This window comes from Haliotis rubra, unplaced genomic scaffold, assembly GCF_003918875.1.
Source record: "Haliotis rubra isolate DU_JTF1 unplaced genomic scaffold, ASM391887v1 Scf3, whole genome shotgun sequence".
Classification (NCBI taxonomy): Eukaryota; Metazoa; Mollusca; class Gastropoda; order Lepetellida; family Haliotidae; genus Haliotis; species Haliotis rubra.
The window spans coordinates 6,853,789-6,881,210 of record NW_025766968.1 but is presented as its reverse complement, the minus strand read 5'-3'; the positions used below and the strand labels follow the sequence as shown (position 1 = coordinate 6,881,210).

General features: G+C 38.2%; 1 protein-coding gene across 1 annotated transcript in view; it reads right to left on the bottom strand.

Annotated features, from left to right (window-relative positions):
• Nucleotides 1–27,422, bottom strand: part of LOC124282483 (thrombospondin type-1 domain-containing protein 4-like) — a 61,998-nt gene that overhangs the window by 27,692 nt on the left and 6,884 nt on the right. The gene's annotated exons all lie outside the window — the stretch shown is intronic.

The window sequence follows — 27,422 nt, the reverse complement described above, 5'->3', positions numbered from 1 at the left end:
CTGTCGTTAAAAGAGGCTGAGGATATTCGTATGAACTTGTATCATCAATACCAGTTCAATGTGCTCAGTGATGGAACAACACTCACATGGACTGAATGGTGTTTGCAAAATGTATAATACCCATACCACTTCTGAAATAGTTCTTCACAAACTTCATGATAAACCGTCCAAGCTTGATAGCTATTATGCCATTGAAGCTCTATGCATGGAAGAAAAAATTATTAAGCTGTATGCTTCATCAATATTACAAATAATATTTTGAATCTGTAATATAACAAGATTGTTTATAATCCTCATAAATATACAATAAACTGAAACATGCAATCACTCACTTATTGTCTACATATAGGAAGGTAATATCTGCATAACTTTCATGAAAAACAATGTGCATGTGTGAAATATATTAGGTGGACAATCTAGCCATTGTTTGTTTTTGCTCGATTTTTTACTTATTTTTTCAATTTGTTTTAACATATTTGTGTATTATATGTTGGTATCTAAGTTAGATGAAAGACTCGACCTTGTTAAGCTTTGGATTTAGTGCACACTGAAAGAACACAAATTCCTCTCAGTTTGCTTTCCGACAGTTTTACAGTCCCACGCGCGAAGACTTTTAACCTCTACATAAAATCAGAAGCTGCAACAAACAGATAAATTACCATTCCATGCAGCTCACCAGTTATCTCCTTAACAACACAAGTCATTATTTTGTTTTTGTTTCATAAAATTAACTTCAAAGGAACAAGTCTGTGGATCTATTTTTCAATATCCTGATTCCTACTTTTGTAATATCCTCTTAGGGCCGTCTGCTGCAATCAAATGACACCATCACACAGGAAGTTATCACTTCACTTGAAGTTTTTCAAACCACCTCTGACATTTCAAACACACAGTCAAGTCTACATTTTCCACTAATTAATGCAATATTTCTTTCATCTCTTTTCCTATAACTTTTTGAAGATGAAACCAAGAAAACTGCCATACAGTTCTCATCTCAATATAAGCATGAACTGAATCATAGACTAAAAACAAGTTTCTACCATGAGATTATTAAATAATAACAATGAAACACTTTCAAACAATATCTTAAACATATTTTACAGTTGAAAACAAAGTGCTGTGTTTTTGCATAATGGAATGTTAATGTTAGATTAAAATCATTTCCTGTAAGAAGAAATCAAGCCAATATTGTGAAATTTGAGTTGGTGCATCCTGCTTTCAAATGTCAAGTTTGTTTCTTTTCAATTTTGTTCATATCTAAATTCCAAACTTTCTGATGTGTTCATGGAAAAGGAATTGCTGGTCTAGATAAGCCAACTAACTCAAGCGCCAGAGCATCAGATGTGTGGAAGTTTGTACAGACAGCTAGGACTTCCGCTATAAGAAATAATTGTTTTCTCCAGATGTCACTTGATATATCAGTTTTAAGATCAGCAAAGGAATGTATAAAATCTTTCAGCATATAACAAAGTAAAACACTCAAGTCATTGGAAACAAACCATGCATCTCAATGGTATGTGACGTAAACTAGACTTGCTTAAGCCAGATCAAAATTGTTTTTGCTAAAAATATTAACAATTAACATCATTTATTTTACATAATTTGAAGTAACATTGGATATTTATTAATTTAGTACAGACTTGGAAAAAGGCTAACAATTAGGTTTCAGATGAATGACATTTTGAGTTTTAGTTTTACGCCACTTTCAGCAATATTCCAGCAATATTCCAGCAATATCACGGCAGGGGACACCAGAAATGGACTTCAGGCACTGTACCCATGTGGGGAATCAAACATGGGTCTTCGGCATGACCAGCAAAAACTTTAACCACTAGGCTACCCCACGAATGACAGAAACTGATTACAAAGTTCTGTTCATCAATTGATGTGTCAAGACATAAAATCTGTTTTCTTCATTCATCATATACACCTTCAACTCTACCATCAATCATCCGTTGAAACACCCCTAGAGAAGCATCACTGGACCCACAGGGCAGTCTTTCTCATTACAAATCTATTTGAGTTCCTTGCCAATTCTTTCCTCAGATTTTGATAATGAATATATATTGCTTGGCTCATTACAAGTACTTGTTATCCCATCATGCATATAGAAGCTGCCGATGTTCTGTGTGTGTGTAAATGGAGCATGATACGAGGAAAAGCAATACCCTTTGTCGACAGGAGTTTTAGGTATTTTACTCAACACATGCTAATGAGCCTTGTGTTCTGCATCTTGTTATTAGGTTGTTACGTGTGTGTGTTCATATGAACCTTTGTATCAGTCCTTGGGTGGGGCGGTGGGGTAGCCTAATGGTTAAAGCGTTGGCTCGTCACGCCGAAGACCCAGGTTCGATTCCCCACATAGGTACAATGTGTGAAGCCCATTTCTGGTGTACGCCGCCATGATATTGCTGGAATATTGCTTAAACCATACTCACTCACTCACTCAGTCCTTGGACTGTCTTGGCCTCTGTAGGCTGTGTTGGCCCAAAGCCTCATGATGGGCCAAGTCTGTCTGATTGGGCCACGATGATACTGAGGTCTGACACAGTCTGCTGTAGTCATTATAACAGAACTGGGGTCTATATATGGTGGCCAAATAAATACAACCACATCATGACAGTTATGTCAACTGCTCTACAGAATGATTTTTAAATTGTTAAAAGAATCTGAGAAATGGAAATATGTAAGTATGTATATGTAAATATTCAGGGTGAAGATCATAACATGATGGACATCATTTCCTACAGATGATAACAACATGAGATCATACCATACAGATTATATCATTATGATAAAGATCATTCCCTAAAGATGATAAGAACATGAAGACAGAGACAATACCGGACAGATGATACCATTAAGATGAAGATCATTTCCTACAGATGATAACAACATGAGGATGAAGATCATACAATACTGAGGATGAAGATGGTACTGTACAGATGATATCATTATGATGAAGATCATTTCTTACAGATGATTTCATACAGAGGATATCATTATGATGAATATCATTTCCTACAGATGATATCATTATGATGAATATCATTTCCTACAGATGATAACAACATGAAAGATGAAGATCATACTTAACAGATGATATCATTATGATGAAGGTCATTTCCCACAGATGATAACAACATAAGTATGCAGATGATATCTAAATGACACCAAAAGGATGAAGATCATTGGTGCACATGATAACAATATCAGAATGTAGCATACTAACACTGTAATTAAAATCATATCGTATAGATGACAACAAGCTCAGGATGAAGATCATATCCAGCAGCAGGATGAACACCAACTTTTCCACTGACATATATCAACAAGTATATGATTGTTTTAAACTTGTTTAGAACTTGTCTGCAAAGTTAATTCCTATGTAAAACAATCCAAACTAACAAGGTTTAAATAATGAAAAACAACATTTCCTCATCTGCATTTATTAGAATAACACAAAACTGACATTTCAGTGAGGGCAACTGATGGGCAAACATCCAGCTATAATCCTTCATTGTAATGCGAGAAAATATGTTTCCTGCAGTGACAAAAATATCCAGTAAATAGCAGTGTATGCAGAAAACTGTGCACCAAGCTAGTAATGTCCTTTGTGTGCAAGGCACATGCAATCAGACTGCTGAAATCTTACTCTGCCATCTCTCTCCATTGTCAAAGGAACATAATAAGAAAATGGCTTTAAAATTCCGTGAATGTACGGCATGCGTCAACACCACCTCGGCCATTATAACCAGCAATTTGCATGATTTAGGATGGGGAGTTTTTCAAGCCAGGAGTGATGGGGACTCTCTGGACTGCATTAATGTCTTCAAGGTAAGCCTCTCCCCGAGGTTGTTATCCTGTAGCAGAGGGGGGCCTTATGATCCAGCATACAGACTCTAGCTTAGCAGTGGGAGGGGTGGGCAACCCTCTTATATATGCCCAAGCAGGAGCACAAGTACAGATATGAAATTGTTCAGCTCAATTTGACACCATCAGCTTATATTTTTTTCATTAAATTGTGGGATTATTTCGGTAAAATGATCAACACATTCTTGAACCTTGTTAATGTAGGTCAGTTATGCTGGAATGGACAGAGCTCTGGTCACACTGAAGAATTGGTTTTTGTCATCTGAGTGACATGTTCCTGAACTACATTAATGGTCAGGTCAGTTGTGAATGGAAATGTTTAGTAATTCTCTTCATGGTATTCACTGACAGCCATTAGTAAGGCAGAACTTGATCCTACTTTGATCACTTGAAGCAGCATTTCTACTGAATCATCATTCCAAGCATATACTGTATGATAAGGGATCATCAGTGTGCAAGCTACAACAGGTTTAGTGGATTTAGTTGTCATTTAAACCGTTTCCATGAAATCAGTACACAACTGAATGGCAACTGTTGTTTAGTGCTTCATCAGCAGTTTTACAGCTGTGGAATGGAAACACCATGATTTGGTGAATACTAACATGATGGATGTGAACACCATTGCTGGTTAAATGTGAACACAATCCTTATTGAATGTGAACACAATCCCATTATGAATGTCAACACTACTGCTTGCTGAATTTGAACAAGCTCACTTGGCAGATGTGAACACAATCACTTGGTGAAAATGAACACAATTGCTTGGTGAATATGAACACGGTTGCTTGGTGAACACAATCACTTGACCAATGAGAACACAATCACTTGGTGAATATGAACACAATTTGCTTGATCAGAGCATGAACACAATCACTTGACCAATGTGAATACAATCACTTGATCTATGTGAACACAATCAATTGGTGAATATGAACACAATTTGCTTGATGAGCATGAATACAATCACTTGATCAATGTGAATACAATCACTTGATCAATGAGAACACAATCACTTGGTGAATATGAACACATTTGCTTGATGAGCATGAACACAATCACTTGATCAATGTGAACACAATCACTTGATCAATGTGAACACAATCACTTGATCAATGCAAACACAATCACTTGATCAATGTGAATACAACCACTTGATCAATGTGAACACAATCACTTGATCAATGTGAACACAATCACTTGATCAATGTAAACACAATCACTCGATGAATGCAAACACAATCACTTGATCAATGTGAATACAACCACTTGATCAATGTGAATACAATCACTTGGTCAATGTGAATACAATCACTTGATCAATGTGAATACAACCACTTGATCAATGTGAATACAATCACTTGATCAATGTGAATACAATCACTTGATCAATGTGAATACAACCACATGATGAGTGTATGGATTAGGGGAGTAGTGAATAAAAACAAACTGAATTGTTATGAATTCTACATCAGATCCAAAACACATAAAAATTAACATGTTTTACGGTAGGGCTGTAGTGCTGATATCCCGTGTCTCACAAAAACTCCATGATCCTCTCCCCTAGGAAATTAAATGGTTGTTCCTGGTATTCTGCAACCTCTGAACATTATATTCTGGTACATGCAAACCAGCTACAGAAGGCACTGATCCAGTCTCAAGAAAATTACGCCAGAGACCATCTATTATATGGTCTCTGATTATACCTCAAACCACACAGTGTAACCATCCAATCCCCATTCTAGCTGGCAGCATCGACAAAAAGGGGTATTGGGGATTCTGTCCTGCTCCAGAACCTCAAGGATGACATGTCATGACAATATAGACCGAAGTCAGGGCCATCTTTGCCACAAGAAATCCTCGTTTTGTGCCAATAGCACAACAGAGGGGAGTATCCTGATTGCCTCCCTTTCATGATTACCCAGCTAAGTGATGTGCGTTATCTAAAGTAGGGGAGCAGGTTAGGAAGCTTTCTGGAGAGACTGTATACCCTTGAAGTAGGAGAATAATTCCTGCATGCGCAGTCGGAACTAATTATGGCCTCAACATGGCCAATTAGTACCGCAGTTATCACTGCATCACACTCCCAGCTCATTGCCCCAGTCATGTGATGAAAATATAAAGCTTGTGTGGGAGATTCTAATCAAACATACATATATATAGTTGCTTATCTTATATAGATACTTCTTCTCAAGCTAGTTATGCTTCATTGTAAGTATGTAGGTCATGGTGACCCAGTCTGAAGGACACAGGCTGGGATTTCCGGTACCACAATACTTAAAGGAATATAGCTAATAATACCCTTCCAGTGTTAACACATGGGTTCCCTCTGGTCCTAAATATTGTTGTGAGGGTAATGTGGCTATGGGACATGTAGCCATGCAGTACAGTCATATACTGAAGCCATGTGTTCTAATCATATGTTAAAGTAAATCTACTCAAATTTTACATTAGGCCAGACCAATTTTATTTCTTGTTTTACGGATTAATGTCCTCAGAAAACATTAAAGCAGGAGGGAAAAAAAATAAAAATAAAAATCACCTGTCAAAGAAATATTCTAAAAGTATTTTAATTTTGGCAATTTATGAAGTGTATATGGGGCCAAAAACAATCTAAAATCATTTTCTTGCACATTTACGTTTTTGGCCAATAAAAATATTAAAATTTTATTTTTTAAGTGGGAAAATTATTATTATTTTTTCCCCCTTATTCTTGAAAAAATACGACCGGCGGATCTGTAAAACAAGAAATAAAATTGGTCAGGCCTTATGACAATAACATAAATATGTTTACAGATATATTAACATACCAAAAAATGTATTTAAGTTATTTTTGGTATTTAGACATAAAATAATCAAACACAAAAATGTTGAACTAATTTGAATCTCATTCAAAGTGCTTCAAGATGTACTGCCAAGATCATTATTTTTAGTGAAAGTCGATGATTCATTTTAATGCTTATAAGTATACATATACCTGCTCATTACACATAACTTTAATACCAGTCATTTGTTGATGTCATTATAACCTGAATCAGATCTTACCCAGGCAAGGCAGTTAACTGGCTAGCTATTCTCGAAATGTTCATAGCCCTACGAACTTCTTCAGCCCATTCTTAACACACTGGCTACAATCATAGTTGAGAATTCTTAGGGCTACGAATATTTTGAGAATAAGGGCCCAGATCATTTAAGTCCAGAAGTCTGTCAAAATTGAGTCTGGAAGGTCAGACAATTCAGACAGTGATTGACAAAATGGCACCAATCCAAGCATATGGGTATGGTCACATGCAATTTACCAAGTAATGGCCAGAGCACATGATCCACTTGGTCTGTTGATCACAGTCACCAACAATGGGTTTCACACAGAGTGCCTATATGGGTGATTGATCTAGGTACTATTGTGAACATTCAGTTCTCCAGCCACCAATCCAACTCACTGCCTGTGGAATAATTGATTCATATGCCATAATGTATATGTTTGCTAATGTTACTTTACATACATGTTCAGTTCTATCTTCTGCTTAACAATTCTAATAAATGCATAGAGTTAAAAATCCCCATGATTCTCTGTCATTTGAAATGAACCAGTCAGTTGAACACTGCTTTATTGAGACATTTCCAAATTTGCTGAACCGCACAAGTACAACCCAGAAACATAATCCGGGTGAATCAGGATTTGAACCCATGATCATAAGTTCCTGGCATACCAAGGGGATGTAACTCTGCACATTTAAGAGGGAAATGTGTAATTACCATGGCAAACTTGAAAACATCCCAAATGGCAAATAACATAGCAAGTAGTTAGTTCTAAAGCGGACATAGATTCCATAAAGTGATCTCTTCTTTAGCCACCCCAACCTTGGCATGTTATTAACCAGGCAATTAGAGACCCAGCACTTTATCATGGATGGGAATATACAGATTGATTACCAAGGCTTGCAACATTCATGCCAGGTGCCCCCTCCTACACCAAAATAAACACCAACTCAAGTATGTTTAGCTGCGAATTGACACGCCAACGATGACAGATAAAAATACTTCAAGTCCACATTCAACAGCGTAATAATAGATTCTGACATAAGGTTTACACACCTGACAATGAAATCACACTTACAGCTGACACCAAGACTGTAATTTACAGCGTGAAATGTTTTCTTGGAGTTATGAGTTTTCTAGGGTAAATACAGAACATGGAACAGATCACATAGACACACATTATTGTTAATAGCAATTACTGGAGTTGTCGAGCTTTTTAATCATGAGTTTGAAATTCTTTACATATGGAGTTGTTGAGTAAATATTGTTATGAAATAGGATGAATAATTATAGATGCCAAGGTTGAGAGAGGAACTACTTAAATATGAATGTGAAACCAATATCCTGAGTTTGAATTGTACACAGTGGTTTGAACACAGAGACTGACTGACTGACTGAGTTTGGTTTTATGCCGCTTTTAGCAATATTCCAGCAACATCATGGCAAGGGACACCAGAAATGGGCTTCACCCATGTGGGGATTCAAACCCGGGTCTTCGGTGTGACGAGCCAATGCTTTAACCATTAGGCTACCCCACCGCCCCTTGAACACAGAGAACTGATACAGGTGGACCACATGGAGATGATAAACTGATACAGGTGGACCACATGGAGATGATAAACTGATGGAGGTGGACCACATTGAGATGATGGACTCATGGAGATGGTGAACTGATACAAGTGGACCACATGGAGATGTGAACTGATACAGGTGGACCACATGGAGATGGTGAACTGATACAAGTGGACCACATGGAGAAGGTGAACTGATACAAGTGGACCACATGGAGAAGGTGGACCACATGGAGATGATAAACTGATACAGGTGGACCACATGGAGATGGTGAACTGATGGAGGTGGACCACATGGAGATGTGAACTGATGGAGGTGGACCACATGGAGATGTGAACTGATGGAGGTGGACCACATGGAGATGATAAACTGATGGAGGTGGACCACATGGAGATGATAAACTGATGGAGGTGGACCACATGGAGATGATAAACTGATGGAGGTGGACCACATGGAGATGATAAACTGATGGAGGTGGACCACATGGAGATGATAAACTGATGGAGGTGGACCACATGGAGATGGTGACCTGATGGAGGTGGACCACATGGAGATGGTGACCTGATGGAGGTGGACCACATGGAGGTCACTTTGCAAAATGGGATCCGTCAAATTTGGGGTAAGCTTATAAGAAACATGTAAAAGATTGGAAAGATGTGGAAGATTTCCCCCAAACACATTAAGGCAAAAGGATATACATTCCAGGGAATTATATCTGCTTTTGATACACCTACAGAGGAAAAAATATTTATTATTTGACAAGTCTAATTATGCATTACATCCACTGGAAACATATTTTGCTCTAGACTGTTTGTTTTTTTCATTCCAAAGTTTACATCACATATTCTCTGTAAAGGAATTTCAGATTACTCAACAGAATCTCATAAATATCTTTGCTCAAATTTGCAATGGAATTTCAGAGATTTTTCAGTAGAATTCAAAATGCAGATTTTTGTTTTCTCTGTAATTATAACAAAGCTTGGTAGTACTGACAAACATAATCTTAAACTAACAGTTGTACAAAGCAAGTTACCATGTGAAATCTATTTACAAAGTACCGCTTAATTCTCATTAGCCAACAAATGCACCAGAATTTAAATCCTTTTGTTTTAATGTAGAGTAAAACAATGCATTTATTTGATGAGTGTGCACCTGACAGCAATTGACGTGCCTGTCATGTAGGAGCCTGTAAGTGTGGCAGCTAAAACAGGGATTAATGACATGACGAGGCCCAACAGGGACGTCAACAGCCACAGGTATTCACTAAATCAAAGTACTTCTCTAGAATGGGTCTAAATTCCACAAATTGTTCTGTTAATTGCTCACCCTGGCCCTTGTGAATGAAGTGCATCTTCACAGCATTGAAGTAAATATAGATATCACCAACAACCCCGAGCAGTTGGACCTGAATCTTTCCCAAGATAAAGATGAAGAATGTTAGCAAATACCAATTATTAAAAATAGATATTAATTAAGAATATCCCTTTAATTTGTAATGCTTTGCTTCATGCTATTGTATGCCTTCCCCGATTATTATATTGACTTTCATAGCATAAATAACACTTAAAGGCTCATTGTCTGAATACATGAGGTCACTGGTCAATTTTAAATAAAATTGAAAAATATTATTAAAGTTCACTTTACAGAAGAAAAAAAAGATATAATGCATGACAAGTTTAAACTTTCAAATTGAATAAAATTTATATTACCAGAATTGGTAGGTATTAATGTGACTATCCTGATGATTTTAAATTTACTAGTAAACAGGAAACCAAGAAATTATTTGTAATAAAACTTGCTCCCATCTAAGTTTTTATGAAACAAAAGTACTAAAAAAAATACATCTAATACATTTTCATTTTAAGAAAAACAGTATTGTTCATAAATATTTTGCCCCACATATCTTATATAGTAAAATTAATCAAATCATATGACTATCCAGATGACTACCAGGCTTCATGAAAAGAAACATTTTCAAAACTATTTGCAAAAGGAGTGGATTACAAAAACAGATACCCCTTCAAACCGACAAACTGTTGCGTAGACATCTCGTTCATTACCATTCACTCTTGAATGCTTGAAGCAGGAGGCAATCTAGAAGTTAAACTGCTATCAGTGAAGTTTCTTTTCAATTACCTTAGTAAATACATCTAGCGTTCTCCCCGATAGGTCCCTATTTATTCTTGACAGCACAAATCCCTTAAAGGTATTATGTATGCAAAGTGTATCCTCCGTGATCATTGTTGGTGGTTTCCCCTTCATAATGGCGTCTAAGTGAACGTAATTTTGCTAAACGTTAAGACGACACGTGAGCATTCTGTTGTGTCTGTGAATAGCTGAATATCCCTAGTTCATTTAGAAGTTAAACGTTAATCTTTTCATGAAACTTCAAACAAAAGGTAATCTACTGAAAAACTTCTAGCATTGCTGTCGGTCAATATGACGGACAACTTAGTGGGTACTTTGCTGACTCGCGAGTTACTTCTCATTACATCAATGTTTTAAAGTATACGCATTGCTGATGTGATAATTGGGCCATTTAAGGTCCAATCACTTGAAAAAACAGACAGCATGACGGAACAGTTTAGTTTTGTTATGTAAATTTTACAAGTTAAAGAACTAATTGTCACATTTGGAATGGGAAGGTGGTAAATGCTCTTCTCTTGGTGCTTGAATAAACCTTCTAACCTTCAGGATTTAATGGCAGTGTTTTCACGGAGTTGTCCATTTCAACAGTTGGTGTTGATGGGCCTGAAGTCGAGCCATATTTTCGAAACAATATTCTACCAAAGATTTAAATAGTATGTGTTTGATTCTCCAAAGTAATTGTAAGAGTTTAGATAGTGTGTTGTGTGCTGGTATTTGGTGTGTACAGTTCTCTATAAGGAACCTTCTGTGTAAATCAAATGCTGTAGCTCCAAGTTGTAAAATCAAAGATTTTGTCATATAGATATTTTTGTTGCCAATCCAAGTCTATGTCGGGTACAGTGACATGCAGTTTACCAAGCCTGGGCATTTGATTCTTTTAGACATTTGGTCACAGCCACCAAGGACGGACTCTACACAGTCACATGGGTGATTGAACTGGGTAATACAGTGAACATCAGCTCTCTAGCCACCAATCTAGTCAGTGTTGAACTGGGTAATACAGTGAACATCAGCTCTCTAGCCACCAATCTAGTCAGTGAACATCAGCTCTCTAGCCACCAATCTAGTCAGTGTTGAACTGGGTAATACAGTGAACATCAGCTCTCTAGCCACCAATCCAACTCAGTGTTGAACTTGGTAATACAGTGAACATCAGCTCTCTGGCCACCAATCTAGTCAGTGTTGAACTGGGTAATACAGTGAACATCAGCTCTCTAGCCACCAATCTAGTCAGTGTTGAACTGGGTAATACAGTGAACATCAGCTCTCTAGCCACCAATCTGGGTAATACAGTGAACATCAGCTCTCTAGCCACCAACCTAGTCAGTGTTGAACTGGGTAATACAGTGAACATCAGCTCTCTAGCCACCAACAACTGGGTAATACAGTGAACATCAGCTCTCTAGCCACCAATCCAACTCAGTGTTGAACTTGGTAATACAGTGAACATCAGCTCTCTAGCCACCAACACCTGGGAAATACAGTGAACATCAGCTCTCTAGCCACCAACAACTGGGTAATACAGTGAACATCAGCTCTCTAGCCACCAATCCAACTCAGGGTTGAACTGGGTAATACAGTGAACATCAGCTCTCTAGCCACCAATTCAACTCAGTGTTGAACTGGGTAATACAGTGAACATCAGCTCTCTAGCCACCAACAACTGGGTAATACAGTGAACATCAGCTCTCTAGCCACCAATCCAACTCAGTGTTGAACTGGGTAATACAGTGAACATCAGCTCTCTAGCCACCAATCCAACTCAGTGTTGAACTCAATGACCATGGAATAATTGATTCATATTCATAATGCATGTTTTTGCTAATATAACTTCTGTACATGTTAACCCTTGAAGATCCAGGTTAGAATTGATCTACAGTAACTCATGCTTGTTATAAGAGGCAACTAACGGGATCGGGTGGTCAGGCTCGCTGACTGGGTTGACACATGTCATCTGTTCCCAATTGCGCAGATCGATGTTCATGCTGTTGATCACTGGACTGTCTGATCCAGACTCGATTATTTACAGACCGATGCCATATAGTTGGAATACTGCTAAGTTCAGTGTTAAATTCCAAACAAACAAACAAAAGTTAGATTGTACAATCACCTCATGTGTTGATACTCATGTCTTTTGTAGTTTTTGACCATCAGAAAGAACACATGACATGAAAGGGTAAGACAACTCTACAAATGACATTCTCAAAAACAATACCGATTTCATCTTTATTGCTTTACAAAAACTTTTCTGAAATTCCAGACAAAATATTAACCAAAAATGATTTTGTTTGTTGATGTACGTGAAAGAACTGAGTGAGTGAGTATGGTTTTACGTCGCTTTTAGCAATATTTCAGCAATACCAGAAATGGGCATCACACATTCTACCCAAGTGGGGATTCAAACCCGGGTCTTTGGTGTGATGAGTGAAGGTTTTCACCGCCCTTACATAAGGGGAAGGCCATCTCAGTTATTTGGGTCGGTGAACTAATAGGAACCCCAACATTTATTTTTACACGTAATTGGCATCGTAGGAATTATCTCATTGCAGATACTGGTAGCGTGGTACATCTTGTATGTGGGGAATGTTCCCAGCAATGCCAGCAACCACTGCGGTGACACCTCTGTAGCAGTCTACATACCAAGTTTGATTCTAATCAGGACCATGACAACCTACAGTAGCCTGCCACCACTACATCTTCCTTGGCAATGTCAGCAGTGTGAAATGACTGAAAACAGGTCTAGTGATATACACTCAGCCTTAAAATCCTGAGTTATATCAGAAATCCCTGTATCCCTCCCTCCATCCCTTAGACCCTCTCTCCATCCATCCATCCATCCAAATTCTATAACTTTTGGGTTTGAGTTCCATCTGGTATTGGAACCATCACTCTCGGTGTAAGCACCAACTTGCAGCACACAATAGCAATCTGACCAACCCATCTGGATATGCTTGAGAAATTGTCACATCAAAGATTCTATGCCAACACTGTAATTGTGGTAGTCATGCTATGAAGACCTATAGGACATAATAATTATGTTTAAAGTAGCAAGTGTAGAGTCATATTCAAGATGACACTATGTGACCATATAACTACTGATAGCATTCATAATAGTGTTTCATTGAAATAAGACCAAATTTGAGGCATCAGTCATATATTGTGACGGAACAGTGGGGGTAGAATAGTGGTTAAAGCATTAGCTCCTCACGCAAAGACCAACATTCGATTCCCCACATGGGTACAATGTGTGAAGCCCATTTCTGGTGTCCCCCGTCGTGATATTGCTGGAATATTGCTAAAAGACTCATTCACTTACTCAAATTTGGTAAGGTACTGTGTTTACATATAGAGGAGAAGGCTGACTCACGTAAAGAGGCATAGAATTCATTATTTTAATCAGAAGTTACAATTCCCCCTGATCATATGTATTACTGATAAATACTACATACAAAAATAGATCTAAAGGTTATGAAATGTACTTATTTGACTAAGGTATTCTCTTTTCACCAAAGATTTGGGAGTAGTTTTGAATAAAGGACTTACGGTACATAAATTTCAGAGGCATGTTGGTCTATGTCAACCCCAAATTCCTCACAAAAAAGACATGTTGAGGCAGGTATAATGAATAGATGTGTGTTGAGTTCAGTTATGAATACAACAGACAGCTGGCCATCTTTCAGTCTCACGGCCATAGATCAGGATCTAGATGGATGTTTTGTTTAAAGCTGCAAGATATCTTTCACAATTTCTTTCATCTTTCATCTCAGAATTTTTTTCTAAAACATTACATTTATTATCTGCCATTGTGTGAAGATATTAGGTATAAAACCTGAAGGAATATCAAAACAGCTTGGCAAAAGAATTTGTGTGTACACACTGGAACCGTGAAGATCCGGGTTAGAATTGGTCTTCAGCAACCCATAATTGTCAGGAAGCTCACTCTCTTCACCACTGGTTTTTCTGCTCCGGGCTCAAACACACACATAGTTTCTTGTATAGACTTATAGGTTTACAGTATACACAGAACGTAAGAGGCGACTAACGGGATCGGGTGGTCAGGCTCGCTGACTTGGTTGACACATGTCATCGTATCCCAATTGCATAGATTGAAGCTCATGATGTTAATCACTGGATTGTCTGGTCCAGACATGTTTATGTACAGGCCACCACCATATAGCTGGAATATTGCTGAGTGTGACATAAACAACAAACAAACTGTACACACTGAAAATGTGACACAGAACAAATACCATCAGAAACCGTCTGAATGAGGGATGTGTTCATTGCAGTGAGGGACTCTTTGTGAAGGGGATGAGGCACATGCAGGGGGAACCTCTTCCACATAACACAGTGATGAATACACACAAATCAGTGATGAATGCACACAAATCAGTTATGAATACACACAAATCAGTGATGAATGCACACGAATCAGTGATGAATACACACAAATCAGTGATGGATACACACAAATCAGTGATGTGTACACAAGAATCTGTGATGAATACACACAAATCAGTGATGTGTACACAAGAATCTGTGACGGATACAACAGTTGGTGCTGTCAGAACTCATGATCTCATCAAGGAAGGAGAATTTGTGTAAGGCATAAAATTAAACACATACTTTGGTGTCAAAAAATAAACACATGTAAAAACAGACAATGACATAATGCTGACATTTGTTCGTGTGCTTGTAAGTGTTCCATCTGAGCTGTATGTGATTAATAACATTAGTGCTGCTGAAGGGGTCGTTGTTGGCACAGGTACTACAGATCTGTACTCCAGGTACATTTCTGTATGCAGATATGTTCCCTAAACAAAGTCAAAATACAGAAACGTACCTTTGTAACCTAAACAGGGAACGAGTCTTATTCCCCAACCCAAAAGCAAAACCGTATGTAGTTGTTCCTATTCAACTGATTGAGAGTTGTATTGTGCATCGCAAAATATTAGTCATAGAGTGTGCTCCTTTCATATATAATGCAATTAAATGCATCTAATACAACAGTATGACAGTTCCGATAAAGAAAACAGCACAATGCGGAATGGACTCATCCTATGGTAGGGCTTCATTAAGTTGGATAACTTGTACCCAATCCTTTTCTTCAATGAATAAAATATGCTTAAATAAAACTCATCCTAGGGTACATTTCTGTATTCTGATTTTGGGTAGGGTATGTTCTGTATACAGAATAGTACCTGGGGTACATATATGTAGTACCCATGCCGACGACCCCTTCAGCCATTAGTGCTGCTTATGAGTATAATGCTGGAATAATCACAAGTTCATTTCAGTGTGTCAAATCTTCATGGAATCAATATAATATATGTAAAATCCTCACATCTTGAGATTTCACAATCTCTGCATTAGTTCCTCCAGCAATTATCTAAAGCACTGATACTTTATTTAAACATTTCTCCACTGCTTGGCTACACATTTTTGAATTCTTTACATCTATATTTGCTTCATAAAGTTCCACACATTTGGAACAGTAAACATGTGCCTGTTCTAAAAAAGCTGAACAAAACCAGATTCATCAACTTACACTGATCTGAAGTGCTGCTAAACTCACATATTGCCAGCATACTCCAAAGATATACGGAAGCAATCAAGGTGCAGCACTTGCATACACACAATGCTTACCTCCACAAAACTCCGGGTGTATATTTTCCTACCCAAACTTTAATCTATGGGGATGTTATAAAAATCAACTAGCTTATATCAAGAGAAAATGCATGTGTGTATATGGCGCTGAGACGAAACATGTGGCTTTAATAAACATTCCACTGCCATCATGATGATGGAGACGTTTTTGCCAACAAGCGTATTATTGACGTTCAACATTTACACCGTCGTTAGTCAATACCCTTACAATCACCATCAAATATCAAACAATTCTCCAGATATTGTCTTCATTATGTTCAGAGAAGACAGTAATACTAGCACAAATAAACAAATGGAGTCTCGTTTGTCTTGATATTTGAATCACATACACAGAACCATGTCTTACATGCACTTATACATGAAGGAAAAATGTCAAACTGTGAAATTTATATTACATAAGTGATAACTAATACACAAAGAGCATTGTGTACACTGTATGAGGGAAACACTCAATGCTTCTTATTATTTTCATATTTCAGCTGAAATGAGGAGGGCTGAGAAAATGTCAAGACTGCCAAATTTAAATGGCGCAATTGATTATGCTGACATTGGTCACGTTAATGAATATTGGTCTCAAGGAATATCAATAATATCATCCTGTTTTCACAATCAAATATACACAGATCAAAGATAACAAACAGAGAGGAAAAGAAATTGTTTGGCATTTCAAATGATAAACAATGCATGTATGAACACATGGGAATAATTCAGTGATCAAGGCTTGCATTGAAATCAGTGTTTGATTAACTTACAATGAGTCGAGCGAACTGACGGAAACTGATACATACATAAAGGGGGAATTTTAACAAACTGTGTGAGAAAAACCTGAAAATATAAATATGATGTGGAAACAATCAAACAGTGAAAATGTCATACTATGTTTAGCACTGAGTTACTCAGGGTCATACAGTGAAACCTCAACAACTCAAACCTTGGTAATCCAGACACCCCACTTTGTCTGGACAACGCTTGTTGTTTCATTGAGAGCAACATTTAACCCATATCATGATGGTGAAGTGTGCATCAGTATACACAGTCAGCAGTGAGTTAGTGAGTGAATTGGGTTTTATGATGCTTTTAGCAATATTCCAGGGATATCACGGCAGGGGACACCAAAAATGGGCTGTTTCACACAATGTACCCATGTGGGGAATCGAACTCGGGTCTTCGGTGTGATGAGAGAATGCTTTAACCACTAAGCTACCCCACTGCCCCACACAGTTAGGATATGGTGACATGCATGACACAAGTCAGCAAGCCAGCCATCCCATAATTCACTTCAGTATGGGTTGATCAACCCACTGCGCCGTGATTCTGGACAATGACTGCTTGGAACAAACAGGTTATACAAGGGGACTTGACTAACTACGTACCCAAAACTTTATTATTGCAAATGTGTAGATTTAAGTGAATTTACTGGTGCTGTCTGGATTTAGGAGGGTTCTGTTTACTTCTTCTTTTATTGATCAGCAATGTCCTCGAACCAGAAGCTGTATTCAACATGAAGTGAGGGGAGGTGAGATAGTGTTTATTTGATTATTCCATCTGTGATGACATACATGCACATGTCAATCAACCTTCAACATTCATCCTTCTCTCCTTCATTGCTCTCCTTAATCATCTTCTCCAACATTCATCCCTCTCTCCTTAATCATCTTCTCCAACATTCCTCCCTCTCTCCTTCATTGCTCTCCTTAATCATCTTCTCCTTCATCCAACATTCTCCTCCTTCATTGCTCTCCTTAATCATCTTCTCCAACATTCCTCCATCTTCTCCAACATTCCTCCCTCTCTCCTTCATTGCTCTCCTTAATCATCTTCTCCAACATTCATCCTTCTCTCCTTCATTGCTCTCCTTAATCATCTTCTCCAACATTCATCCTTCTCTCCTTCATTGCTCTCCTTAATCATCTTCTCCAACATTCATCCCTCTCTCCTTCATTGCTCTCCTTAATCATCTTCTCCAACATTCATCCTTCTCTCCTTCATTGCTCTCCTTAATCATCTTCTCCAACATTCATCCTTCTCTCCTTCATTGCTCTCCTTAATCATCTTCTCCAACATTCCTCCCTCTCTCCTTCATTGCTCTCCTTAATCATCTTCTCCAACATTCATCCTTCTCTCCTTCATTGCTCTCCTTAATCATCTTCTCCAACATTCATCCCCTTCTCTCCTTCATTTGCTTCCTTGCATCTCCTACATCATCCCTTCTCCAACATTCATCCTCCAACATTCTCTCTCCTTCATTGCTCTCCTTAATCATCTTCTCCAACATTCATCCCTCTCTCCTTCATTGCTCTCCTTAATCATCTTCTCCAACATTCATCCTTCTCTCCTTCATTGCTCTCCTTAATCATCTTCTCCAACATTCCTCCTCTCTCTCCAACATTCATTGCTCTCCTCATCTTCATTCATCCCTCTCTCCTTCATTGCTCTCCTTAATCATCTTCTCCAACATTCATCCCTCTCTCCTTCATTGCTCCCTTAATCCTCTTCTCATTCCTCCAAATCATCTCTCCTTCATTGCTCTCCTTCTTCTCCATCTTCTCTCCATCATTCCTGCTTCATTGCTCTTTGCCTTAATCATCTTCTCCAACATTCATCCCTCTCTCCTTCATTGCTCTCCTTAATCATCTTCTCCAACATTCAGCCTTCTCTCCTTCATTGCTCTCCTCCTTCATCTTCTCCAACATTCATTGCTCTCCTTAATCATCTTTTCCACATTCCTCCTTTTCTCCTTCATTGCTCTCCTTAATCATCTTCTCCAACATTCATCCTTCTCTCCTTCATTGCTCTCCTTAATCATCTTCTCCAACATTCATCCTTCTTTCCTTCATTGCTCCCTCAATCACCCTTCTCCACTCCAATTCATAATGGTTCACCTTTGTATGGGGTAGATATGCAAGAAAGTCTTGACATCCAAAGAAATATATTTTCTTTCTAAATATTCCTCATGTTTTCCTAAGATAAGCTCACCTGCCACTTTTTCCTTACATGCCATAGCCTCAAAACCCAGCCCTTTCTCCTTACGTCCCAGTTTCCAATACAAGCATCAGCATCCTTATAAGTTATATCACTAAGTGACAATTCACATGAATTATCAGATTTTATTCATTTGGATTTAAACTGTGGTGCATGAGGTATCACATTCTTAGTATATTAGCTTCCAGTTGCTCTTGGTATCTGTAGACAGTAACTATTAAGGACATTATTTATTTAAGTGAATGTTTTTGGTAGCACAACATGAAAGATGAATTTCATCACATAGAAACCAGGAATGCACATAGCAACATTCTTCATCAGAAGGTACATACAACCAAATAGGCAGGTAGCACAACATGGAAGATGAATTTCATCACATAGAAACCAGGAATGCACATAGCAACATTCTTCATCAGAAGGTACATACAAAACCAAATGCACATAGCAACATTCTTCATAGGTACATACATGCACAAGATGAAGATGAATCATCACATAGAAACCAGGAATGCACATAGCAACATTCTTCATCAGAAGGTACATACAACCAAATAGGCAGGTAGCACAACATGGAAGATGAATTTCATCACATAGAAACCAGGAATGCACATAGCAACATTCTTCATCAGAAGGTACATACAACCAAATAGGCAGGTAGCACAACATGGAAGATGAATTTCATCACATAGAAACCAGGAATGCACATAGCAACATTCTTCATCAGAAGGTACATACAACCAAATAGGCAGGTAGCACAACATGGAAGATGAATTTCATCACATAGAAACCAGGAATGCACATAGCAACATTCTTCATCAGAAGGTACATACAACCAAATAGCGGCAGAACTTCTTTGTTTTGTACTTTTGTACCTATCTCTTTATTTTTTGTACTTTTGTACCTATCTTTACCTACTCATATGGGTAGAAGTTTTATTTTTGTGTTATGTGCAATTGAAGTATCACCTTCATATCCCTTTTAAAAGTGGGAGCAGTGTCATCTTAATTTGATAACCTTTTAAAATTTATGAACTCTATAAACTCATTCAAGCACAATATATTTATGTTAGCAGATACAGAGATAACTAAACCAGTGTCTGTCGAGATACCATTTATCTTCTGAGTCGTTTCAAAAGCGTATTTTACGACAGCCGGCGAGTTATATACGTTTTAGAAACAACTAGAGTAATAAGATAGTGGTATCTGACAGATATAATGCAATAATCTGTTTCTTACACACCATACAAAACTGACTCCTTAATTAATGAACTTAGACTCTCCCAGTGTGTTAACACAGTCTGAAATTTGACCAATCAGCACAGAACCACTCAAGCATGATTAGACAGATCGGCACTGTTCAAAATTTGGCCAGTTAGGCCGTAACCCTTTTCACTAGCCTCAAAATTCACTAAAATTCATAATAAAATTGTTTCCCGAATTTTATGCAAACTTTACAGTGAAATAAATTCAGTGAAACAGGTCTACAACCTCTCACACATGTTCTCTATAAAGACAAAGAAATCTAAAACTAATGTTCTTGATACAAACAAAACACTCTTAACATTACATTTAAATCCTAATTACCATCACCTCCCAACAATAAATATTCCATGTGATAATGACAGCCCTAACCTTGAATTTCTTCAACTCTACAAGGTTAAACAGTCCATTGCAGGAACCACTTTCGATGCATCACATACAGCCGAGGTAGGGGTCTCTTGTCGATGGTTAACATCATGGCAGAAAGAAAAGCTTTTACATGGTTTTAAAGGTCCTTTGCCAATCACAATATTATGGGCTTGCTGCCGCTCTTTAGAGTTGCATGCTGCGTGCACAACCAATGTGTTTATTATCAACAAAGCTGAGCTGTGATTTAGTCCACAAATAACACAGTGATGACTCCTGTGACAGGCTGGGCATCTGTGATGAACAAACGGACTTTTAATGTAATAGCTTTACAAATGGAAGCTGTCCCACTGCTTGTACTGGCAGTGTGTAGAGTAAGTAGTCAACGCTTGGTAAAATGTCAAGATAACTTGAGTGAGTGAGAGTTAGTTAGTGAGTGAGTGAGAGTGAGTTAGTGAGTTGAGTGAGTGAGTGAGAGTGAGTGAGTGAGTGAGAGTGAGAGTTAGTGAGTGAGGGAGTGAGTGAGTGAGAGTGAGAGTTAGTGAAAGAGTGGGTGAGAGTGAGAGTTAGTGAGTGAGAGTGAGAGTTAGTGAGTGAGAGTGAGAGTTAGTGAGTGAGGTGAGAGTTAGTGAGTGAGTGAGTGAAAGTGAGAGTTAGTGAGTGAGTGAGAGTGAGGTAGTGAGTGAGAGTGAGAGTTAGTGAGTGAGGAGAGTGAGAGTTAGTGAGTGAGAGGTGAGAGTGAGTGAATGAGTGAGTGAGTGAGTGAGAGTGAGAGTTAGTGAGTGAAGAGTTGAGTGGGTGTAAACTCATTCAAGCACAATATATTTGTGTTAGATATAGAGATTACTAAACAAGTGTCTGTCAGATACCATTTATCTTACGAGTCGTTTCAAAACGTATTTTACGAGCGAAAGCGAGTTAAATACGTTTTGAAACAACGAGTTGTAAGATAATTGGTATCTAGACATGAGTACAGTAATCTGTTTCTTACACACCATACAAGCTGACCCCTTAATTAATGAACTTAGACTCTCCCAGTGTGTTAACACAGTCTGAAATTTGACCAATCAGCACAGAACCACTCAAGCATGATTCGACAGATCGGCACTGTTCAAAATTTGACGGATTAGGCCGTAACCCTTTTCACTAGCCTCAAAAATTCACTAAAATTCATAATAAAATTGTTTCCCGAATTTTATGCAAACTTTGCAGTGAAATAAATTCAGTGAAACACGGTCTACAACCTCACACATGTTCTCTATAAAGACAAGAAATCTAAAACTAATGTTCTTGATACAAACAAAACACTCTTAACATTACATTTAAATCCTAATTACCATCACCTCCCAACAATAAATATTCCATGTGATAATGACGGCCCTAACCTTGAATTTCTTCAACTCTACAAGGTTAAACAGTCCATTGCAGGAACCACTCGATGCATCACATACAGCGAGGTAGGGGGTCTCTTGTCGATGGTTAACATCATGGCAGAAAGAAAAGCTTTTACATGGTTTTAAGGTCCTTTGCCAATCACAATATTATGGGCTTGCTGCCGCTCTTTAGAGTTGCATGCTGCGTGCACAGCCAATGTGTTTATTATCAGCAAAGCTGAGCTGTGATTTGGTCCACAAATAACACAGTGATGACTCCTGTGACAGGCTGGGCATCTGTGATAGACAAACGGACTGTTTAATGTAATGCTTTACAAATGGGCTGTCCCACTGCTTGTACTGGCAGTGTGTAGAGTAAGTAGTCAACGCTTGGTAAAATGTCAGATAATTTGAGTGAGTGAGAGTTAGTTAGTGAGTGAGTGAGAGTGAGAGTTAGTGAGTGAGTGAGTTAGTGAGTGAGTGAGTGAGTGAGAGTGAGGGAGTGAGAGTAGAGTGAGAGTGAGTTAGTGAGAGTGAGTGAGAGTGAGGTTAGTGAGTGAGAGTTAGTGAAAGGTGAGAGTGAGAGTTAGTGAGTGAGAGTGAGAGTTAGTGAGTGAGAGTGAGAGTTAGTGAGTGAGTGAGAGTTAGTGAGTGAGTGAGTGAGTGGTGAGTGAGAGTGAGTGAGTGAGTGAGTGAGTGAGTGAGTGAGAGTTAGTGAGTGAGTGAGAGAGTGAGAGTTAGTAGTGAGAGAGTGAGTGAGTGAGTGAGAGTGAGAGTTAGTGAGTGAGAGTGAGAGTGAGAGTTAGTGAGTGAGTGAGAGTGAGAGTTAGTGAATGAGTGGGTGAGAGTGAGAGTTAGTGAGTGAGAGTGAGTGTGTGAGAGTGAGAGTTAGTGAGTGAGTTTGGTGTTACAACCTTCAGCAGTATTCCAAAGGGCAACATTGTACCTATCAAACTTGGGTCCCCAACATCACACTGTAACAAATGCTATAACCACTAGGCTACCCTCATTGCTCACACCAAAGGTAATTAATGCCATTTTAGGTCAATTAGAAAGGTTGGTTGGTTTGTTGTTTAACGCTGCACTCAGCCATATTCCAGCTATATGGCAGCCATCTGTAAATAATCAAGTATGGACCAGGCAATCCAGTGATAAACATCATGAGCATCGTTCCATGCAATTGGAATACAATGACATGTGTCAACCACGTCAGCGAGCCTGACCACGAAATCTATTTAGTCGCCTCTTACGACAAGCGTGGGTTGCTGAAGACTAATTCTAATCCAGATGTTCACGGGTCAGTTAGAAAGGAGCTGCTTTTCCTTAGATGTATGAAAAAACAAGTACCTTCACTGACATAAAGTATGTGAGGTCTACACTATACAAACTAACAGGCAGCCATGTCAGACGAGCAGCACTTCAAGGCAGACAGACATTTTGGTCAATTTTTAACTCAAGCAATAAACAGGCCATGTTTTCTACATATGTAGAAGTCAATAGTTAATATAGGCGTCACTACTTCCTTCCATTACCACTGTTTTCAAACTAAACATTAAAGCAAACTTTTATTTTCAGCATTCCATTTTAATAGAAAACAGAAATAATATGAAAATTGAAAGTCAGGGTTTTTAACCTTTAATGCCATATCAAAGATTATACTGATGTGATATTAAACATTTTCTCTTTTAAGTCTCTCATGCACTTTGCACTCTACAGGACATGAGGTGCAGTGTCGGACAAGTGCCTTTGCCCAATTTCGCAGTTTACACGACAGAAAATAGTAATTACACCTCCTAAACAAGTAATTGGAGTCAATTTGGAGTCTCAATTGCCGTTTAAAAACAATGTACAAAATTTAGATCATCAGTTAACTGACAAGTTTAAAACAAAAATTACAGAAAATAAGATTACAAGTCAAATTTGTCAAACCACTGTACAATTCCTTTGATCTCAAAACATAAATGGCACGAGTTTTAGGACGGGAAATTACATGTTTTGACAGTTGTTACAGAAATAATTTCAACAAAATCTAAACCAACCCCACCTCCTGAATCAAGACAATTAAACTGAAAACCACTATCACAAACTGGATTAATGAAATGTCAGTCACTTTCTTCAATTCTTGCCAAACAGGGTCCATGAAGTGTGATATATTTTTTCGTAATTGCTCAGCTGTCAATCAAGAGCCTTGTATGAAGCCTTCATTGACAAGCTGGCTAGTTATGAATGACCCAGTTGACCCAGTTCTCCAACTATTGTCTCTACGGAAGCCAGCAAAGCAGTGCCATTATACATCATAAAGAAATCGACATACTTGAAATGTAGGACGAAATGGACATCAGAAATAACCATTCTGAAGTAGGATCAGTGTTTTTTTGTACATAACACTGAACTTAACCATGGCTGAGGTGAAAGAAATACAATCAACATTTTTCTGATGGTTGAGGAAATTGAAATGAGGTTGAGAGGAAATTGGCACAAAGCTGAAATATGGTGTTGATCAAACAGGGGGTGAAAATATCATTCCGGGCCTAGATTCTATACATTCTGTACTGTTAAATCAGGCCATATAATCCCAGCGGTCAGATATCTACTAAATGTTGTGAAAAATTCACATCTGAAGTTCATGTTTCCATTTTTTTGTTCAATTTGGTATTTCCAAGCCCCATTGTATTGTGCTGGAGAGTTAATGATGTAGAATGTCACTTTCAGTCTTAACAAAAATATACAAATTAACACCGAAATGTCACTCAGAAAGCCATGCTGGGATGCATTAGAACTGCTACAGCCAGCTATACCAAGCCTGATGGTCTAGGTGAAAATATCCTAAGCGACAGTAAAATTTCAATTTTTTAACATCGTTTTTCCATCTTGTAGCCTTTTCAGAAATATTTCTGATTATAAGACAAGTATATGGATCGCAAGAAGTAGCCCAGAAACATTGTGTTATACAATAAAGAAGAAGTTGCCTCTCAAGAATCTATTTCTGGTTAGGAAATCAGATACAGTACACCCATGATAATTCAAAGGGGAAGGTATCCACATTTGTTTCATTTCTTTTGAAATGATTTCAATTAATGATATCTTATCTTGCAGCAATCAGAGAGACAACCTGGGAGTTAGTGAGTTAGTTTTATGCCGCACTTAGCAAAATTCCAGCTATATGGTGTCATTCTGTAAATAATCAAGTCTGGACCAGACAATCAACAGCATGTGCACCGATCTACACAATTGGGATATGATGACATGTGTCAACCAAGTCAGCGAGCCTGACCACCCAATCCTGCTAGTCACCGTTTTACGACAAGCATGGGTTGCTGAAGATCAATTCTAACCCGACCATCATGGGTGGAAGATGCACAGTATCAAAGATGAAGATGCAAAGTGAACACAAACACATGACACGCAAGGTGTTTGAAAACTGAACACAGAGATGGAAGAAAATCAAATATTGAGTGAGTGAGTTTAGTTTTACACCTCACTCAGTAATATTCCAGCTATATGGCGGCGGTCAGTAAATAATCAAGTCTGGACCAGACAATCCAGGGATCAACAGCATGAGCATCGATCTACGCAATTGGGAACTGAGAACATGTGTCAACCAAGTCAGCGAGCCTGACCACCCGATCCCTTTAGTCGCCTCTAAATCAAATAGTAGCAAGTAGCTTATGGCGGCCTATAGGACTCAGGTATCATGAAGAACAGTACTACCAATACAGATGTTCCAGAATCACAGCAATGGAACCATGTTCTAAAGGACTACTTATATAGCACACGACTCAACAGAATGTGTGAATTTCAATGTCATTCTTCTTCAGCTCTTCAGGGCTTTTGCATTTCAACCTTTCGCATTACTATCATTATGTACTAGGGCTGTAACGATTCACTCACATATTCGGTGAATCCAACCATAGTCCTTCATGAATTCAATTCCTTATTCGTGGTCACCAGAACCGAATATTAACAAATATTTATGATCTTTTTAAGGGAGCATGTTTTACTTTTACTTCCAAAGTGAGATATGCAACAATGGCACATGTACTAGCATTGCAGTAGCGCAAGTCATGTTAGTTTGCCAAGGTCGCACATGGTACTGTCGATTATAACTATTACATATCAAATTTGAGTGTCATGAGATCACTGGTTATTGCTGTGACAAATCAAAACTGTCAACATGGGCGTTCCATATTGTACATCAATCACTTAACTACAAAACTGTATTCTTGAATAATTATTCATATTCGTTACCCAATATTCATGATACATATCATATTTGCCACATAGTATATTCGTTGCAGCACTACAATGTACCTATTTGGAACTGGAAAAGCAAGGGCCTTGTTTTCATGCCTGATATGACCCCACAAGTGATAAATTTCTCAGAAATGAACATAAATGGACAGTTCTGGATGGAGAATAATAAAGGCTGAGTCATATGTTGTGAATATTGTATACCTCGTGTCATTTCAGAGCAGAATGGTATCTACTCTGTGTGTTAACAAGGCACAATTTGTACTTTAGGTAAGTTTTCTATTGTTTAGACCAATATACCCAAAACAATAAGGTAAAGAAGAAATATAGAAATATATGTGTGAAGCCCATTTCTGGTGTCCCCTGCTGTGATATTGCTGGAATATTGCTAAAAGCGTTGTAAACTAAACTCCCTGATGGGACATCCAATGGTGGGTATTTCAGATCTGGACAAAGAGAGGTATGGAACTGGAATTAATGAGATTGTCTACACATGTAATATCTTCCTTATCCTAAACATAAGCTGCTTCTTGATTCCTCGATCTGCTGTGTGGACACGCGGCTTGTTCAGATGCTAATGATGCATGAACAAGGCAGACTGACAAGCAATGTTCCTTTACACAGCGCATTAACTTGTATTAGTGATTAATTCGCTTGACTCCATGCTCTCCACACCTAACCCACCAGACATCTTGGATCACTGACGCCATTGTTCCAACTTCTTGGTGATGATGTCAAAGTAAACACTGTGAATATCCCAGACCTTTTTCTTCATGATCAGGTTGGGAGGGAATAAAATGAAAATGACATGCGCTGCATGTATATTGCATGTAAAATGGCATGTTGACCTTTAAGTCATTGGTGAGGTGGAGGTTGGGTAAGTTCCGGTGAGATG